We start from the raw sequence: 18,097 nt of genomic DNA, 5'->3' as shown, positions 1-18,097 counted from the left end.
TGGACTTCTCTAAGAGCATGATCCCTTTCAGCCAGAATATGAGTCTGTTCGGCCAGCTTATCCTCATAGTACTTCATGCGCCCCTCAATTTGAGATATGTAATCCTGAGCGGATGAGAGTTGGGATCGGAGGGATGCCACTTCTTGACTCTTCTTCTCGACCTCCTTACCCAGGCGGTGAGCCTTTTCCCGGACTCTACATTCAAACTCATGGATCGGGTCAGGATGTCGTCAAGATTGTCCGGAGACAGTCTGTCCCGATCCTCCCGAAGGCAGATGGAAGACCCCAAGACTTTGGCAAAATCGGGGTTCTCCCGAACAGTCCGGTTGTTCTCCAGGGAAGCAATCAGCACTTGAGCGCCACGAGAAGGGGGCCTCGCAGGAGGTCGAGAACGACCCCCTTCTGTGCTTGGAGCAACTGGAGGAGGTGGAGGCGGCTCTTCTCGTCGAGGAGGAGATCGGACAGCTTCTGCGATCGGCGGTCCCGAAGGTCGAGGCGGGTCCCCTTGTATCTCCCCAGGTTCATGGCCGGGTGTTTGAAGTAGTGCCGAACGCTTCATCTCTTTTACTTTCCGGGAAATCTCTCTTTCTTTCTTCCGCTTCCTGGAACCCTCACCACCCGCCATACCTGCACAAAGAAGAGGTCAGTGAGATCGCTAAGGTCCTGAGATCTGAGATGTAGAAAATACCAATGCCGAGGTCAGAGAGCGGAAGTTCGCGATCTTGGCCGGTGATCAGCTGTATGGTCCAATGGTGCAGCTCGGCAGTCACCGCATCTAAACAGGAGAACTTCTGAGTGGCCGCCTGATTCTTCAGTTCCATCACTATTAGGCTTTCCTCCTTGTTCAGGGTAATACGCTTCGGGATCAAAGGCCCCTGGTGCCACCAGCTACGGGGGAAGTCCTCAAAGCAGGTCGGATTTTTGCTCCTCAGAATGAAGAAGCGGTTCTTCCAATTCTTAAGGGAGGAGGGCAGATCGGTAAAGAGCCCACAATGAGGCTTACTGAAAAAACCAGTGCTCATCGTGCTTTCGGCCGAGTTAGCACTTTGTGCGTTCGCGAACACCTTAGCCGTAGGACTGATTCCCTTAGCTCGGCACAAGCCTCGGAAGGCTACTAAGATACGCCACGAGTTAGGGTGAACTTGGGCAATGCACACTCGGTGATATTTTAGGACCTCCTTGAAGAAGTCGTCCAGAGGGAACCGAAGACCGACCTTTAACTGTTCCTCATATACCATAACCATGTCATTCTCTTCAAAGAAGTGATCGGCTCGATGATCGCCGTGACAGCGGATAAGTTCGTACAAATCAGGACGAATATTGTACTCCTGGATGAACGATTGCAAATCGGATTCTTGCAAGATCGATGGCAGCACGTCCATAGGAAGATTCTCCTTCCCTGAAGAAGGTGCATGCCTTGATGGTGCGATCTGCCCCCGAGCTGGAACGGAGACCCAGGAGGTTCTGGTTGTGCGCTCGGCCCGACCACCTCTTCTTCATCAGACGACCACGAGAACTGAATGGAAGGAGGGCTCGTCGCTCTCTGACCTTCGGCGCCGTTCATTTTCAAAGGAAATAAAGAATTTAAACTAAAAAGAAGATCAAAGCCCTTATCGGAGTCTGATCGGCGTCGAAAGAACTTGAGAAAGCGAGAGAACTTTGAAGTTGTGAGCAAGAGACTGAAAATGACATACAGGAGCAAATGGCTAACCCTTCACCCCTATTTATACTCGTCCGAGCATTTAATGCTCACGATGTCCCAGGCACTGCATCGGTTAGCGGGACTCGCCAGCTGTTCTGACACGTCTCACGCATATTCCCAAGATTCCATAAAGAGATCGGTTAATTATAGATCGGCAGATCCAGGTGTTTCGAATTACGGATCGGATAAGTGTCATTCAAGTAAAGAATCAGATCAGATAATCATATTAGAGCTCGGAAAATAATTAATAAGATAACAATTGACAAAATAAAATCTTTATTTCCAAAAGATTGGATTACATCATTTGGGCGATCTCAAGAGATCGGAATACATTTCCAAAAGTCAGATTACATAATTTGGGCGATCTAAAGATCGAAATACATTAGAGATCTAATTACATCAAAAGGCCGATCTCTAAAAGATCAGCGGAACATCCTATCTAAAGAGGCCTGTGTCAATAGTCAACATTGTGACTGATCCAAAGGGTGTAGCCGACCGGAGCTTAACCCGCTGTCGGAACACCCAATGTGGAGGAAAGCCGCTATCGGAACATCCAATGTGGTGAGAAGCCGAATAAACTCGAAAGAACAACCGCCAAGGGTCGGCGGAACATTAGCAATTTGCTCGGCCAAAATCGGTTCGCCGATTATGCCGGTGGAATGATTCGGGATCGACACGATCGAGATCCGCGATTCAGATCGATTAATTGGTCTAGTTCTCTCACCATCATCAAACAAGGTTATGCGATCACCAGGATCGTAAATTTTCAGTCGAGGAACAAAGAAGTCTATCAGAAAGGGATCAAAAACCACAATCATGGCCGGAACTTCTGTCGGAGCAGCTAGAACTGGAAAGTAAGAAGGAAAAGAGGGAAATCGAATGAAGGAAGTTTCTTCTGTCAGGGGTATATATAGGGAGAAACTGAGCATTTATTGCTAAGCAAAAAACGAAGCGGACGCTTCGGGAATCGAGAGGAATTAATGCTTTGACCGGACCAGGGCTGATTAAGGGATCGGAATAATAGAGATCGGAAGATGGGAGATCAGCATGAGAGATCGGAATAGGAGCTGACAGGTGCCAGGGTATGTCATGACAGTCCTCTACATCCCAATCTCCACCGTTGATCTCACTTGTAAGGACGAGCCCGGAACCCTTGGATCAAGAGAGAAGACGACAAGACCAGCGTCTTTCGCTCTTAGCCCTCAGATCACTCCGGACAAGAGGATTTGAGACCGTCAGATTGAAAGAAGAAAAGGACGAATATTCGAAGAATAATCTCACTGCTCATTTTGGTTCTCTTTAATTCTCAAGCATCCGATCATGTAATTCAAAATCCAGACCCTCCATCTCCATCAAAATAAATCCACGACCCTTCATGGGGAGCACGATTCCTATAAATACACTGAAAACTGCTCAAGGGGCGAAAAAGACATATAGACAAGAGGCAGTAACTATAGCAGAATAACTCTGAAACTTAATTCAGTTTGTTACTCTGCTATTTTTTTTGAGATTTCGTAGGAAGAAACTTTCGAAACTAGTTTTCTGAAGTGTTTCTTGCAAAAGGGATTCTTGAATACTGAAATTTTTCATTTTCAGTTCGTTCATTATCCTGTGGCACTCTCACTTTCTGTCTTTGTTATCCTCTATTTCCATTCATATTGTCTAAGCTCAACTCCACTCAAGCTTGGTTATTCTGACCCGTTTACATTTTAACAAAGAACACTTCATTTTGAGGCGAACCATAGACCTCCAGCTGCCAACCTGCAATCTTGCTACTTTTTGCGATTCTGTAGTTAGTTCAATAGACTCGTCTCCCTACAGGTCAGTGTTAATATCGCCATTTTATTAAGTCTAGTTCTTGTTTCACGTATTTCCTTCGTTCTCTTTCTTGTGCCTGTTGTTTTCTTTAAGTTCATGTCACGCTAAAAAAATACAAAGGAAAGATATGCTCTAGTTTACTCCCGTGCTGGCTAACCCACACTTTTGTTAACCTTCATTATTTCTGAACACAAGTCATCTAGCCCCGAGTTACGAAGAAGCAGCTAGACAAAATGTAGGTAACTGTGTCTAAAGTGTCTCTTTGAAAAAAGAGGGTCTAAATAACACGTCAGGGAAATAGCAAAATTGAATCACTAGGCTGACATGGGAGGCGATCCGGCATAATGCCATAAGGCAGAATAAAAATCAAAACTCAGATAAGAAAAAGAGTACAGATAGGATACTGGTAAAGTGACCTTAGGGGAGGTCAGCAAAATTCAGTCCGGCGTCCCTTATTTAGTCACAAAGTACCAACGAGTTAAAAAAAAAAGTCTTATTTCGACCTTTGGCACCTTTAAATATTAGAACTCTTAAACTTAGACTCTTATGATATATGGCTGTGTCCAAATTCAAAAGAGATCGGAGGAGAGTTCTTATCCGATCCTCACTTAATTTTATAATAAATATTAAAGAGATCGGAGGAGAGTTCTTATCCGGTTCTCAAACTAAAAATTTAATAAACATTTAGAAAGGAGATCGGAGGAGAGTTCTTATCCGGTTCTCAAACTAAAAATTTAATAAACATTTAGAAAGGAGATCGGAGGAGAGTTCTTATCCGGTCTCAAATCAAAATTTTAATAAACACTTAATAGAGATCGGAGGAGAGTTCGTATCCGATCTCAATTCAATTTTAATCTAACGAGTCTCGGAGGAGAGTTCTTATCCGGTCTCAATTCAGAATTTTTAAAAAAATATTTAACAGAAATCGGAGGAGAGTTCTTATCCGGTCTCAACTCAAAATTTTAATAAATATTACAGAGTTCGGAGAAGAGTTCTTATCTGATCCTTAAATTAAAATTCAATAAAATATTCCTTTCAAACAAAATTAACAAACAACAGTAACTCACTAAGGTTGTCTCATTTACTTATGTATCTGGGTGATCCAAATTTAGTGAAAAATCAAATGTTCCTTTAGTCAAAAGGATTAACATGTCCATCCAAGCCCTCCTAACTAATGCAAAGTTAAATCTACTTACCCTTGTTAAGGGACGAGGTGGGGTGCCTAATACCTTCCCCACCCGTTTACAGACCCCGAACCTAGAATCTCTGCCTAGAAGTGGTTTCATCTCGATTTATCTTCATAAACGGTTTTCTTTAATTTCCCTCAAAATTAAAGTGGCGACTCCTCACTCTTTCCCACTTCGGTGAGGGTTCGTTCAGGCGACCGCAAAACACCTTGCGACAGCTTGGCGACTCCACTGGGGAAATCTTGAGATTTAACCCCGGTCTAGAGGTCCAAAAGTAGATTTAATTTTTCAATCAAATTATAGTTAGGTGGGCTCACCCGGCAATATTTTATGTGTTAATTTTTGTTTATTCCTACTAACTGTTCCGCTTGTTTTGCTTGTTTCGCTTGTTTTATTCCCTACAGTGCTCTCCGTTTCAAAAAAAAAAAGGAAAAAGGGAAAAAATGGGAAGAATAAAATCCCCCTGAATTGGGAAGAGGTAAAGGTGTCCCTTCACACACTGAACACTCACACGATGTCCTCACACACTTCGGTCCTATACCCGGGCTTTCTTACCCTTTTAGGAAAGTAGGAGGGGGTCATGTAGCGGTACCCGTGGGTTTTACCCCGTTAGTATCCGTGAAGGCTTCTGCTCAGATTGAAACTCGTTCTATCCACTGTGATACTCGTGGAATTTTCCCGATAATATCATGGTTATAGAACGGGGCTCTACTATTACAGTAGGGGCAATTTGGGAACCTGTGGCTTTTAGAAAATTAGACCTTGAGCTAAACTATCACAATAGCTGAAAGCCGTAGTAAGCTACCTTATAAGATAGAACTATCCAATTAGGTAGCACTCATCCCAGATCGAGTCTCCTATGCTAGGACAAAAGGGGCATACTTACTCTTACCCTATTCTGTTAATTTTACTTTATTCTTACTTTTAAGGGTAATCTTGAATCATGTTGTTAAGAAAACCTGCACATTTTCCTACTTTGATAAATGTGTAGGTACCACTCTGCCAACAATATAATACAAGATTACCTGAATTTATCCTGCTAACGAGTTTTTCCACAGGCATCACCAAACCAAAAGTCTGTAAAAAGGATAGGCATCATTTTTATCATGGCATCCTCGAGTCAGTCGGCAGAAGAAGTTCAGAATGCTAAACTTTGGTCCAAATCAACTCATACTCCAGTACCCCCGCAAAACGATGTTTCCAAGGCACATGCTAGCTTACTACCTTCATGGGACCTGAATAAAATTGAGGTTAGAATGAAACGACCTCGAGTGCATCTAATGGTTGGAGGTCGCTTCCCGATCAGGTCAAGGCACGATTTGAAAAGAAATACGGGAGAATTGCGACCTTAATGCGAGTCAAGGTCCAAATCCCGGCATTAAAGGCCATGCTGTCGGTTTGGAGTCCTAAGTACGGGGTATTCTCTTTCAATGATATTGATACAGTTCCCACTATGGAAGAATATCAGGCATTACTAGAGATTCCTTACTCAACACAGAATCGGATCTACCTACACCTTGAGCATAGGCAGACGTGGAATTGATTAACACTTTTGTTGGGTATTCCTTCAGAGGAGGCTAAGTCAAAAGAAACGTTAAAAGGGAACACGCATGGATGGTATTGGACCTACCTCAAGAAGCGGTTAGATCAATACCTCCAAGAGAAACAGTGGGATCAAGCTTCAGTAGCACTCGCATTGGGAATCTATGGCCTGATTTTGTTCCCGGGACCATTAGGAATCATAACCTGCAGCACGGTGGAAGTATTCTGGGCGGTAGAAAGGCAGGAGGTCAATCCGATACCGGCAATTCTTGCGGAGACCTTATTAACCCTTACCTCTGCACAACAGGTAAAGGGTCCATCAAGTGTTGTTCTCAAGCTGTTATATCTCCGGATTATCGGTCACATATGCTCTGTGGAGACAAAGGGATTGACTTGGTACCTTGACCACCTCCCATCGAGAAGATGACCGGTTAATAATCGATCAGAAGAATGAACAACGATGGCGAAAGCAGATTTTGAGTTTCAATAGCCATGATTATTGTTGGAGGAAGTCGTGGCGTCGAGCCAATCCATTTTGATCAGCACGGGAGGTAATCAGTCGGTATCCCTAATCGGAGTAACCGAATACACAAGTTACACTCCGGCATTGGTAATGAGGCAGTTTGGTTCAACACAGACCAGGATCAACGTTGAAGAATACCACCAAGGTCATTTCTACCATGAGCTCAGGGAAGTGGAAGGGTTGAAAATGGCTCGCAAGTCTTGGGAAAACATCACTCTGATGGAGAGATCGCCTAAAGGCCCAAGCGCCTCGGACGATTATCTTAAATGGAGAGCTGACAGGGACCGAGAATACTCAACTACAGAATTCGAAGACAGCGATCCGCGCCAAGACGTCCTATTAGAAGAAGCTGATGATCGCCTGGTTGACTCGCTACAAAAGGCAAATACCGAGAACTCACAACGGCAAGAACGAATAAAACAGTTGGAGGACCAACAACAAAAACTTAAAAGAAAGGTGAGAAGGCTCAAGGAAGAAGCAAGGGCCGAAAAGATGGGGTTCGAAGAGCAAGAGGTACGGTGGGAAAAGGAAAGAGACTCTCTTCAAGCTGAGGTCAAAGAAATGAAAGTGCAGAATAGTAAGCTTCAGGAAAAGATGAAATACCAAGAGGTATTCGTTGAAGAGTATAAACAGGAAAACAAAAAGAAGAAGCTCGAATTAAAAGAACAGGCACTACTCATCAACGATATCTTGAAAGAGTGTGCTAAGGAAAGGAAAGAGAAAGAAAAACAAGCTGCTCTCTATCAAGAGCTGAAAGAGAATGTTGACCAGCTGGAGAGAACGATAGCACAGGGAAAACAAGAGCTATTACCTGAATCCGAGTATGCTCTGAAAGCATTCAACCCTGCCAAACAAGAAGAAAGGATATATGAGTATCTCAGAAAATGCCATCTCATTATAAAGAACCTCCCAGAACCTAGGCCGATGTAAAGAATACGGTGTACGAATTATTCAGTTAATGAGATGATTTTTGGACCATTGTTTAGCAAATTTGTGAATGAATAATATGACTCCCGTAGGAACTTCCTCGTTAGGGTTATGTGAAAAATTGAGTGCGCTATATGGACAGGTATCATAAATACGCATTCAATCCAGTCATTCACGGTCAGACTATCGAACGATGCCATGATAAAATTAATGCAATCATCCTTTCGCAGATTTCATTCTGGCTCCCAAACGCCACTGTATCCTTCGTCCGAACAAGGACTTTTAGTTTTTTTTTACAAAATTCGAAATTCCTTAAAAACCTTTTTTTTCTTACAGGAAATCAACATTGCTTCAAACAAGGCAAGTCCGACCAAAAACACGGTTCAACCCAAGCGAGTGTACTTAACAAGATCTCGGACAAAGAAGATAATGGAAGATCAGGAACAAGTACAGAACCTATAAGGGCAGGTTTCCGAATTGAAAGATCAGATCTCAGAACTTATGAGACTAATGAGGGAAATGTCCCAGAATAAACCCACAGCAGAGCCTAGCCTACCGCTACCTCCTCCACCACCTCAAACAAATGATCCACACCAAGCTTCAACTTCTTTTACCTTCCATTCACCAATTCCGGACCCGACAATCACTGTCAATCCGGCTGCCATGAATAATGACTTACTTACTCTCATTACCCAACCGTTTTAAACACCGACCCATACCCTTCCATTCTAATCCCTCCAGTTCACTCCACCCCTCATCTCCCAGCTGGCGGAGCATTTCATACAGTGGGAGGAGAAAATAAGATGAGAGAAAATGAGAAACTATCTGCACTAGAAGAGAGATTGAGAGCGATAGAGGGGCTGAATATGTATGGCTCAGTTGATGTGGCATCACTTAGATTGGTTCCCGACGTGGTGGTGCCACCCAAGTTCAAGGTCCCTGATTTCGACAAGTACACAGGGAATTCAGATCCTCGCATTCACTTGGCCACCTATATCGCCAAGATGTCTGCTCTGACAGAGGATGACAGACTGCTGGTCCACTTCTTTCATGAGAGCCTCTCCGGGGCAGCTTTGAGGTGGTGTATTCAGTTGGACAGGAGCAAACTGCGCTCCTGGAAGGATTTAGCTAATGCCTTCTTAAAGCAGTACAAATTTAACTGCGATGTGGCCCCCACAAGGAGGGATCTTCAAAACCTGGTGCAGAGGGACAGGGAAAGCTTCAAGGAGTATGCCCAGAGATGGAGAGAAAAGGCGGTAGAAGTACACCCTCCGATGGATCGACAATGAGCTGTGCTCTCTGTTCATTGAGACGTTGAAAGCCCCCTATTTCAATTTGATGATTGGGAACACTTCCAACAGCTTCTCTGACATCATACAGGCCGGTGAAAGAATAGAGGCCAATCTAAGAATGGGACGGTTGTAGGAGTTGGCTGAGAACCCTGCGAAGAAAACTGCCAGCTTTGGTAAGAAGAAGGAGGGTGATGTGCATTCTGTCACCCGTCAAAACAATTATTCCCCATTCCCTCAAAACAATTACCGGCCATATCCTTCCCCTCATGGCCAAACCATCGCAAATATTCCGCCTCCTTTCCCAAATTATCCACACCCGCGCCCACAATATCCCCCACCTACAAATTACCAACCGAGACCACCTCCTCCTCCTGCTCAACCAAGACCACCACAAAATAACCCAAGACCCCCAAGAAACCCTGATCCACCTCTTCCCCTCCCACTCAGTGAAATATACCAATACCTTGTCGGTATAAACTAAATTGTACCAGTTCCCCTAGACCCGATCCAGCCGCCATACCCCAGGTGGTATGATGCCACTGCCCGTTGTGAGTACCATGGAGGGGCACAAGGGCATTCAACTGACAACTGCGGTGCACTCAGGGGGAGAGTGCACGCTTTAATCCGAAATGGGTGGCTGAAAATTGAGGGAAATGATTCCCTCCCCAATGTTACCTCAAACCCATTGCCCAACCATAATGCAGGCAATGGTGTGAACATGATAGAATTTGGGGATGAAAGGAAAGAGTCCCCTGAAGAACCATCCATGGATTCCCTGTATGAGGCTCTGGTCTCTCCAATAGCTGAGGGGCAAGAACTGGACAACTGGACGGCAGAGGACATCCCTGTACTCAATTTCGAGTAAAGTACCTTTGGTTATCTACACTTGATCATTTTGTCCATGGTGGCAAGTGTAACATTGTAAATGGACCCTTTTCTTATGACATAAATTTTTAATGAATTAATAGCGCATTTATTTCCAAATCCTTTTTATGCTCTCCCTTTGAATTCCATCTTTATAAAATATTCTATTTTCGTTCATTCAGGACCTTTCATCTAACACCTAATAATCCAATAGACTCAGAGATTCCTCTGGTTAATTTTGAAATCCCCATAACTGCCATTACTTCAAGTGATTCTGAGGTGGAGCTCACAGAGGAAAGCAATGAAAACGATAAACCTTCCCTCGTGCTTTGTGGAGATGAAACACACACCATAAACTTAGGCACGGAAGAAGTAAAGAGGGAACTTAAGGTTGTGGAGAGTGAGGAATTGGGAGATATGATCGGTTTGCTCAGAGAATTCCTGGACATATTTTCCTGGAGCTATGATGATATGGTTGGTTTAGACCCCCAGATAGTGGCGCATAAAATTCCCCTAATTCCAGGGACAATCCCGGTAAAGCAGAAGCTAAGAAGAATGAATCCTGACACACTGCTCAAGGTTAGGGATGAGGTCAAGAAACAGTACGACGCTGGGTTCATAGAAGTAGTCAAATATCCCCAATGGATAGTTAACGTTGTCCCGGTAATGAAGAAGAACGGGAAAGTTAGAGTGTGTGTTGATTACAGGGATCTTAATAAAGCAAGTCTAAAAGATGATTTCCCTCTCCCCCACATTGATGTGTTAGTAGACAATGCTGCGGGATTGGGCAGGTGCTCATGCTGCGATGGGGCATCTGGGTACAATCAAATCCCAATGGATGAGGAAGACAAAGAGAAAACTGCTTTTATCACTCAATGGGGAGTATTTTGCTATCGGGTCATGCCCTTCGGGTTGAAGAATGCTGGTGCCACCTATCAGCGCTCCATGGTCACATTATTCCATGATATGATGCATAAAGAAATGGAGGTGTACGTGGATGATATGATCATCAAATCCCGGGGAGAAGAAAGTCATGTGCAGGTGCTGAGGAAAGTATTTGAGAGACTCAGGAAATATCAGTTGAAACTAAACCCTGCCAAATGCATATTCGGAGCTAGGTTAGGGAAATTGTTGGGATTCATAGTGAGCGAAAAGGGAATAGAAGTAGATCCAGACAAGGTTCGAGCTATTCAAGAAATGCCATCCCCAAAAATAGAAAGGGAGGTGCGCAGTTTCCTGGGAAAATTGAACTACATATCAAGATTTATTTCCAATCTCACCGCTAAAGCCGAGCCTATTTTTAAACTACTCCGAAAGAACAACACCACCCAATGGGATTCAGTTTGTCAAGAGGCTTTTGAGACAATCAAGCGGTATCTATCAAACCCACCAGTGTTGGTTCCACCCATAGCGGGGAGACCTTTGATCCTGTATATGGCAGTCCAACAGAACTCGATGGGATGTGTTTTGGGACAACATGATGATACTGGCTGAAAGGAAAGGGCTATTTATTACCTGAGCAAAAAGTTCAATGATTGTGAGTTAAGGTACTCTTTCTTAGAAAAGACTTGCTGCGCATTAGCCTGGACAGCAAATCGCCTCAAGCACTACATGCTGAATCACAAGACATGGCTCATCTCCAGGATAGATCCTATCAAATATGTATTCGAAAGCCCATTCGTGCCAGGTAGGATAGCCAAGTGGCAGGTCATACTCTCCCAATATGACATAGTCTATATGACCCGGAAGGCAGTGAAAGATAGCGTGATCGCTGACCTCCTAGCAGAAAATCCTATCCAGGATTATGAAGCTCTGGATTTTGAGTTCCCTGATGAGCATATTAATGAAGTAGACTGCGAAGAAGAGGGGCCAGCCGATGTATGGGAAATGTATTTCGACGAAGCTGTCAATTTGTCCGGTAATGGAATTGGAGCTGTATTGATATCCCCAGATGGAAAGCACTTCCCGATAGCCATTAAGTTGAGATTTGACTGCACCAACAACGTTGCAGAATATGAAGCTTGTGTGAGGGGTCTACAGGCTGCAATCAAAATGAAAATCAGGAAGTTGGAGGTATATGGAGACTCAGCCCTGATTATATACCAAGTCAAGGGAGAATGGCAAACCAACGATCCCAAGCTAATCCCATATCAGAAGTACTTACTGGAGCTGATTAAGAAATTCGAAGAGATCTCTTTCACTCACCTTAGTAGAGACAAGAATCAATTTGCTGATGCTTTAGCTACTCTAGCCGTTATGGCTCAAATCGAAGAAGGGCAGATGGCTCAGATATTGAAGATTAAGGCAAGGAATGAGCCAGCTTATTGCTTCATGATTGAGGAAGAACCTGACGGTAAACCTTGGTATCATGACCTCCTGGTCTACTGCAGAACCAGAGAATTCCCCTCAGGGGCAAACCGAAACGAAAAGAGGATGCTTCGGAGATTAGCATTGGGATACTTTCCCAGTGGTGAAACCCTATACAAGAGAGGGTTCAACGGTGAACTGTTGAGATGTGTGGATGCAAAAGAGGCGAAGAAAATCCTTTTTGAGACTCATGAGGGAAATTGTGCAACCCATGCCAATGGGCACATGATGGCTAAGCAAATCATGCGACGGGGATATTTTTGGACTACAATGGAAAAGGATTGCATCGAGTATTTCCGAAAATGCCATAAGTATCAAATCTATGCCGATCCGATAAGTGTGCCGCCTCACAAATTGTTCAACCTCGCCTCACCATAGCCTTTCGCAATGTGGGGCATCGATGTGATTGGTCCCATCAACCCTAAGGCATCCAATGGGCACAGATTTATCCTAGTAGCTATCGACTATTTTTCTAAGTGGGTCGAAGCCACGTCATACGCCCATATCACGCAGAACACGTTTCTCAAATTCCTCAGAAACAATATCATCTTCCGGCATGGCCTCCCTAATGAAATCGTCACTGATAACGCTAAGAATTTGAATGGTCCAAGGATTCAGAAATTGTGTGATCAATACAAAATCCGACACCTCAATTCCTCCCCATACCATCCCCAGATGAATGGAGCGGTGGAAGCTGCAAACAAAAACCTCAAGAGGATAATCCGGAAAATGACGGTCACGTATAGGGATTGGCATGATATGCTTCCTTACGCTCTCCACTCATACCGGACTTCTGTAAGAACCTCAACCGGGCAACTCCATACTCACTGGTTTTTGGGATGGAAGCAGTATCACCTATTGAAGTTGAAATTCCTTCCCTAAGGATTCTGAGGGAATCAGGGATTGATGAGTCAGAATGGATCCAGTCAAGGTTGGATCAGTTAAACTTGCTAGATGAGAAAAGGTTAGCAGCAGCATGTCATGGGCAGTTATACCAGATGAGGATGGCTAGAGCATTTGATAAAAGCGTTCGCCCACGCGAATTCCAACCCGGGGACCTAGTTCTGAAGAAAGTGCTGCCGAATCAAAACGATCCCCGGGGCAAATGGTCACCAACCTACGAGGGACCCTATGTGGTTAAAAAGGCATTTTCTGGAGGAGCCCTGATCTTGACCCACATGGACGGTGAAGAGTTTCCGAGACCTGTGAATGCTGACACCGTCAAGAAATACTATGCCTAAAAAAAAAAAAAAAAGGGGTAGGAGCGAAAAGGCACTTCTAGGCATATAGACGAAGGGGAAGTAAAAACCCGCAAGGGCGCTTTTCGGGAGAAAGAAAAAAACAGAAAAGGGGCATTTGAAGAAATGGGGTCATAGGTTAAGTCTTGCAACTCGTCCTCCATTCATCATTAGTCTTCGGGATTTTGTTAAGTACACTTCATTGGGGAAGAACTTCTCGTGTCCGGATTAGGCTTGCTTTGTAAGTGCAATTTACATTTCCTGTTATCAACCTCTGATTCCTTGATCTAAGTTGATTTTAATTTCCAGCAATTTACATTTCCTGTTATCAACCTCTGGTTCCTTGATCTAAGTTGATTTTAATTTCCTGCAATTTACATTTCCTGTTATCAACATCTGGTTCCTTAATCTAAGTTGATTTTAATTTCCTGCAATTTACATTTCTTGTTATCAACCTCTGGTTCCTTGATCTAAGTTGATTTTAATTTCCTGCAATTTCCTGTTATCAACCTCTGGTTCCTTGATCTAAGTTGATTTTAATTTCCTGCAATTTACATTTCCTGTTATCAACCTCTGGTTCCTTGATCTAAGTTGATTTTAATTTCCTGCAATTTACATTTCCTGTTATCAACCTCTGGTTCCTTGATCTAAGTTGATTTTAATTTCCAGCAATTTAAATTTCCTGCCAATTTTAATTTCCTGCAATTTAAATTTCCTGTTATCAACCTCTGGTTCCTTGATCTAAGTTGATTTTAATTACCTGCAATTTACATTTCCTGCTATCAACCTCTGGTTCTTTGATCCAAGTTGATTTTAGTTCAACTTCTGTTGCCAATTTTTAGGTCACCAACTTAAGTGTGCTTTAGCTCCCTAACTTCGAACACCTAATCGTCCAAAATATGAGTCTGAATCTTTACATAATTCCTACACGGGAAATTTTCCCTTTAATAGAAATTATGTAAAGAGGGGCAGCTGTCGACACCATATTTTGGCCGATCCCCAAAATCAATAAAACTTTGAAACTGACCCCCAGTACTAAGTCTCCTTTTGACAGCTAATCACATTTCTGATCCCTCTTTGATAGACAGTCACATTTCCGATCTCTCCTCACAAAGAATTGAATCAATGCTAAGTCCTCACATCAGTCAAAGCCTTACCAGTCTATTAGATCGCTCACCGATCTCTCAAACCCATTGTCGCATCTCCGGACCAGTCAAGTATATTCCTGATCTCTGTTGGCAAACGAAATAAACTGACAATAGATCTCTTCTTACCAGTTTTATTGCCGATCTCTCTTTCAAAAGTTTAAGAATGATTAAAGGTTCCATACCGGTTTAATGATGACCCCGATCCTAAGTGTTTAAGCCGATTTTGACCAAGTCCCGTTTACCGATCTCATGCTCATTGTGTTTTCCGATCTCTCACACTTAGGTTAATAATCATTTTCAGTTATTTCAACATACTCAGACAATCAAGTGTTTAATAATTTAGAAATTTTCCGATCATAACCATTCATCGAATAAAAAAGGGCATTCCACTTCATTTCATTTCAAAAATTTGTACAAGTTATTCAGCTGGAGGAACACCCCCAGCCTGATCTACATTTGGTCCGTCTTCTCACTCACCCTCAGCCTCCTCCTCACTATCCTCACTCTCACCTCCGGGAGCCAGGTCGGCCATCCAAGAGAAGTCCTCCTCTGGGTAACGCTTCTGGAGTTCGGTCAAGAGATCCTTGTGAGCATTCACATAGGCACCGGCTATTCCTGTCACCATCTCTTCATCTTTTGCCTTAAGCTCCTCAGCAAGGTGAGCGACCTGAGCAGCTTCGTTGGTCCGGAGCGCCTGGACTTCTCTAAGAGCATGATCCCTTTCAGCCAGAACATGAGTCTGTTCGGCCAGCTTATCCTCATAGTACTTCATGCGCCCCTCAATTTGAGATATGTAATCTTGAGCGGATGAGAGTTGGGATCGGAGGGATGCCACTTCTTGACTCTTCTTCTCGACCTCCTTACCCAGGCGGTGAGCCTTTTCCCGGACTACGTGCTGGTTCACCAGGCACTCTACATTCAAACTCATGGATCGGGTCAGGATGTCGTCAAGATTGTCCGGAGACGATGCGTCCGATCCTCCCGAAGGCAGATGGAAGACCCCAAGACTTTGGAAAAATCGGGGTTCTCCCGAACAGTCCGGTTGTTCTCCAGGGAAGTAATCAGCACTTGAGCGCCACGAGAAGGGGGCCTCGCAGGAGGTCGAGAACGACCCCCTTCTGTGCTTGGAGCAACTGGAGGAGGTGGAGGCGGCTCTTCTCATCGAGGAGGAGATCGGACAGCTTTTGCGATCGGTGGTCCTGAAGGTCGAGGCGGGTCCCCTTGTATCTCCCCAGGTTCATGGCCGGGTGTTTGAAGTAGTGCCGAACGCTTCATCTCTTTTACTTTCCGAGAAATCTCTCTTTCTTTCTTCCGCTTCCTGGAACCCTCACCACCCGCCATACCTGCACAAAGAAGAGGTCAGTGAGATCGCTAAGGTCCTGAGATCTGAGATGTAGAAAATACCAATGCAGAGGTCAGAGAGCGGAAGTTCGCGATCTTGGCCGGTGATCAGCTGTATGGTCCAATGGTGCAGCTCGGCAGTCATCGCATCTAAACAGGAGAACTTCTGAGTGGCTGCCTGATTCTTCAGTTCCATCACTATTAGGCTTTCCTCCTTGTTCAGGGTAATACGCTTCGGAATCAAGGGCCCTTGGTGCCACCAGCTACGGGGGAAGTCCTCAAAGCAGGTCGGATTTTTGCTCCTCAGAATGAAGAAGCGGTTCTTCCAATTCTTAAGGGAGGAGGGCAGATCGGTAAAGAGCCCACAATGAGGCTTCGCCTGAAAAAACCAGTGCTCATCGTCCTTTTGGCGAGTTAGCCTGTGCAGTTCGGCGAACACCTTAGCCGTAGGACTAATTCCCTTAGCTCGGCACAGGCCTCGGAAGGCTACTAAGATCCGCCACGAGTTAGGGTGAACTTGGGCAATGCACACTCGGTGATATTTTAGGACCTCCTTGAAGAAGTCGTCCAGAGGGAACCGAAGACCGGCCTTTAACTGTTCCTCGTATACCATAACCATGTCATTCTCTTCAAAGAAGTGATCGGCTCGATGATCGCCGCGACACCGGATAAGTTCGTACGAATCAGGACGAATATTGTACTCGTGGCTGAACGATTGCAGATCGGATTCTTGCAAGATCGATGGCAGCTCGTCCATAGGAAGACTCTCCCTCCCTGAAGAAGGTGCATGCCTTGATGGTGCGATCCGCCCCCGAGCTGGAACGGAGACCCTAGAAGGTTCTGGTTGTGCGCTCGGCCCGACCACCTCTTCTTCATCAGACGACCACGAGAACTGAATGGAAGGAGGGCTCGTCGCTCTCTGACCTTCGGTGCCGCTCATTTTCAAAGGAAATAAAGAATTTAAACTAAAAAGAAGATCAAAACCCTTACCGGAGTCTGATCGGCGTCGGAAGAACTTGAGAAAACGAGAGAACTTTGAAGTTGTGAGCAAGAGACTGAAAATGACATACAGGAGCAAATGACTAACCCTTCACCCCTATTTATACTCGTCCGAGCATTTAATGCTCACGATGTCCCAGGCACTGCATCGGTTAGCGGGACTCGCCAGCTGTTCTGACACGTCTCACGCATATTCCCAAGATTCCATAAAGAGATCGGTTAATTATAGATCGGCAGATCCAGGTGTTTCGAATTACGGATCGGATAAGTGTCATTCAGGTAAAGAATCAGATCAGATAATCATATTAGAGCTCAGAAAATAATTAATAAGATAACAATTGACAAAATGAAATCTTTATTTCCAAAAGATCGGATTACATCATTTGGGCGATCTCAAGAGATCGGAATACATTTCCAAAAGTCAGATTACATAATTTGGGTGATCTAAAGATCGGAATACATTAGAGATCTGATTACATCAAAAGGCCGATCTCTAAAAGATCAGCGGAACATCCTATCTAAAGAGGCCTGTGTCAATAGTCAACATTGTGACTGATCCAAAGGGTGTCGCCGACCGGAGCTTAACCTGCTGTTGGAACACCCAATGTGGAGGAAAGCCGCTGTCGGAACACCCAATGTGGTGAGAAGCCGAATAAACTCGGAAGAGCAACCGCCAAGGGTCGGCGGAACATTAGCAATTTGCTCGGCCAAAATCGGTTCGCCGATTATGTCTGTGGAACGATTCGGGATCGACACGATCGAGATCCGCGATTCAGATCGGTTAATTGGTCCAGTTCTCTCACCATCATCAAACAAGGTTATGCGATCACCAAGATCATAAATTTTCAGTCGAGGAACAAAGAAGTCTATCGGAAAGGGATCAAAAACCACAATCATGGCCGGAACTTCTGTCGGAGCAGCTAGAACTGGAAAGTAAGAAGGAAAAGAGGGAAATCGAATGAAGGAAGTTTCTTTTGTCAGGGGTATATATAGGGAGAAACCGGGCATTTATTGCTAAGCAGAAAACGAAGCGGATGCTTCGGGAATCGAGAGGAATTAATGCTTTGACCGGACCAGGGCTGATTAAGGGATCGGAATAATAGAGATCGGAAGATGGGAGATCAGCATGAGAGATCGGAATAGGAGCGT

The sequence above is a fragment of the Hevea brasiliensis genome, chromosome 18, assembly GCF_030052815.1.
Source record: "Hevea brasiliensis isolate MT/VB/25A 57/8 chromosome 18, ASM3005281v1, whole genome shotgun sequence".
Classification (NCBI taxonomy): Eukaryota; Viridiplantae; Streptophyta; class Magnoliopsida; order Malpighiales; family Euphorbiaceae; genus Hevea; species Hevea brasiliensis.
This window is presented reverse-complemented; position numbering follows the sequence as displayed.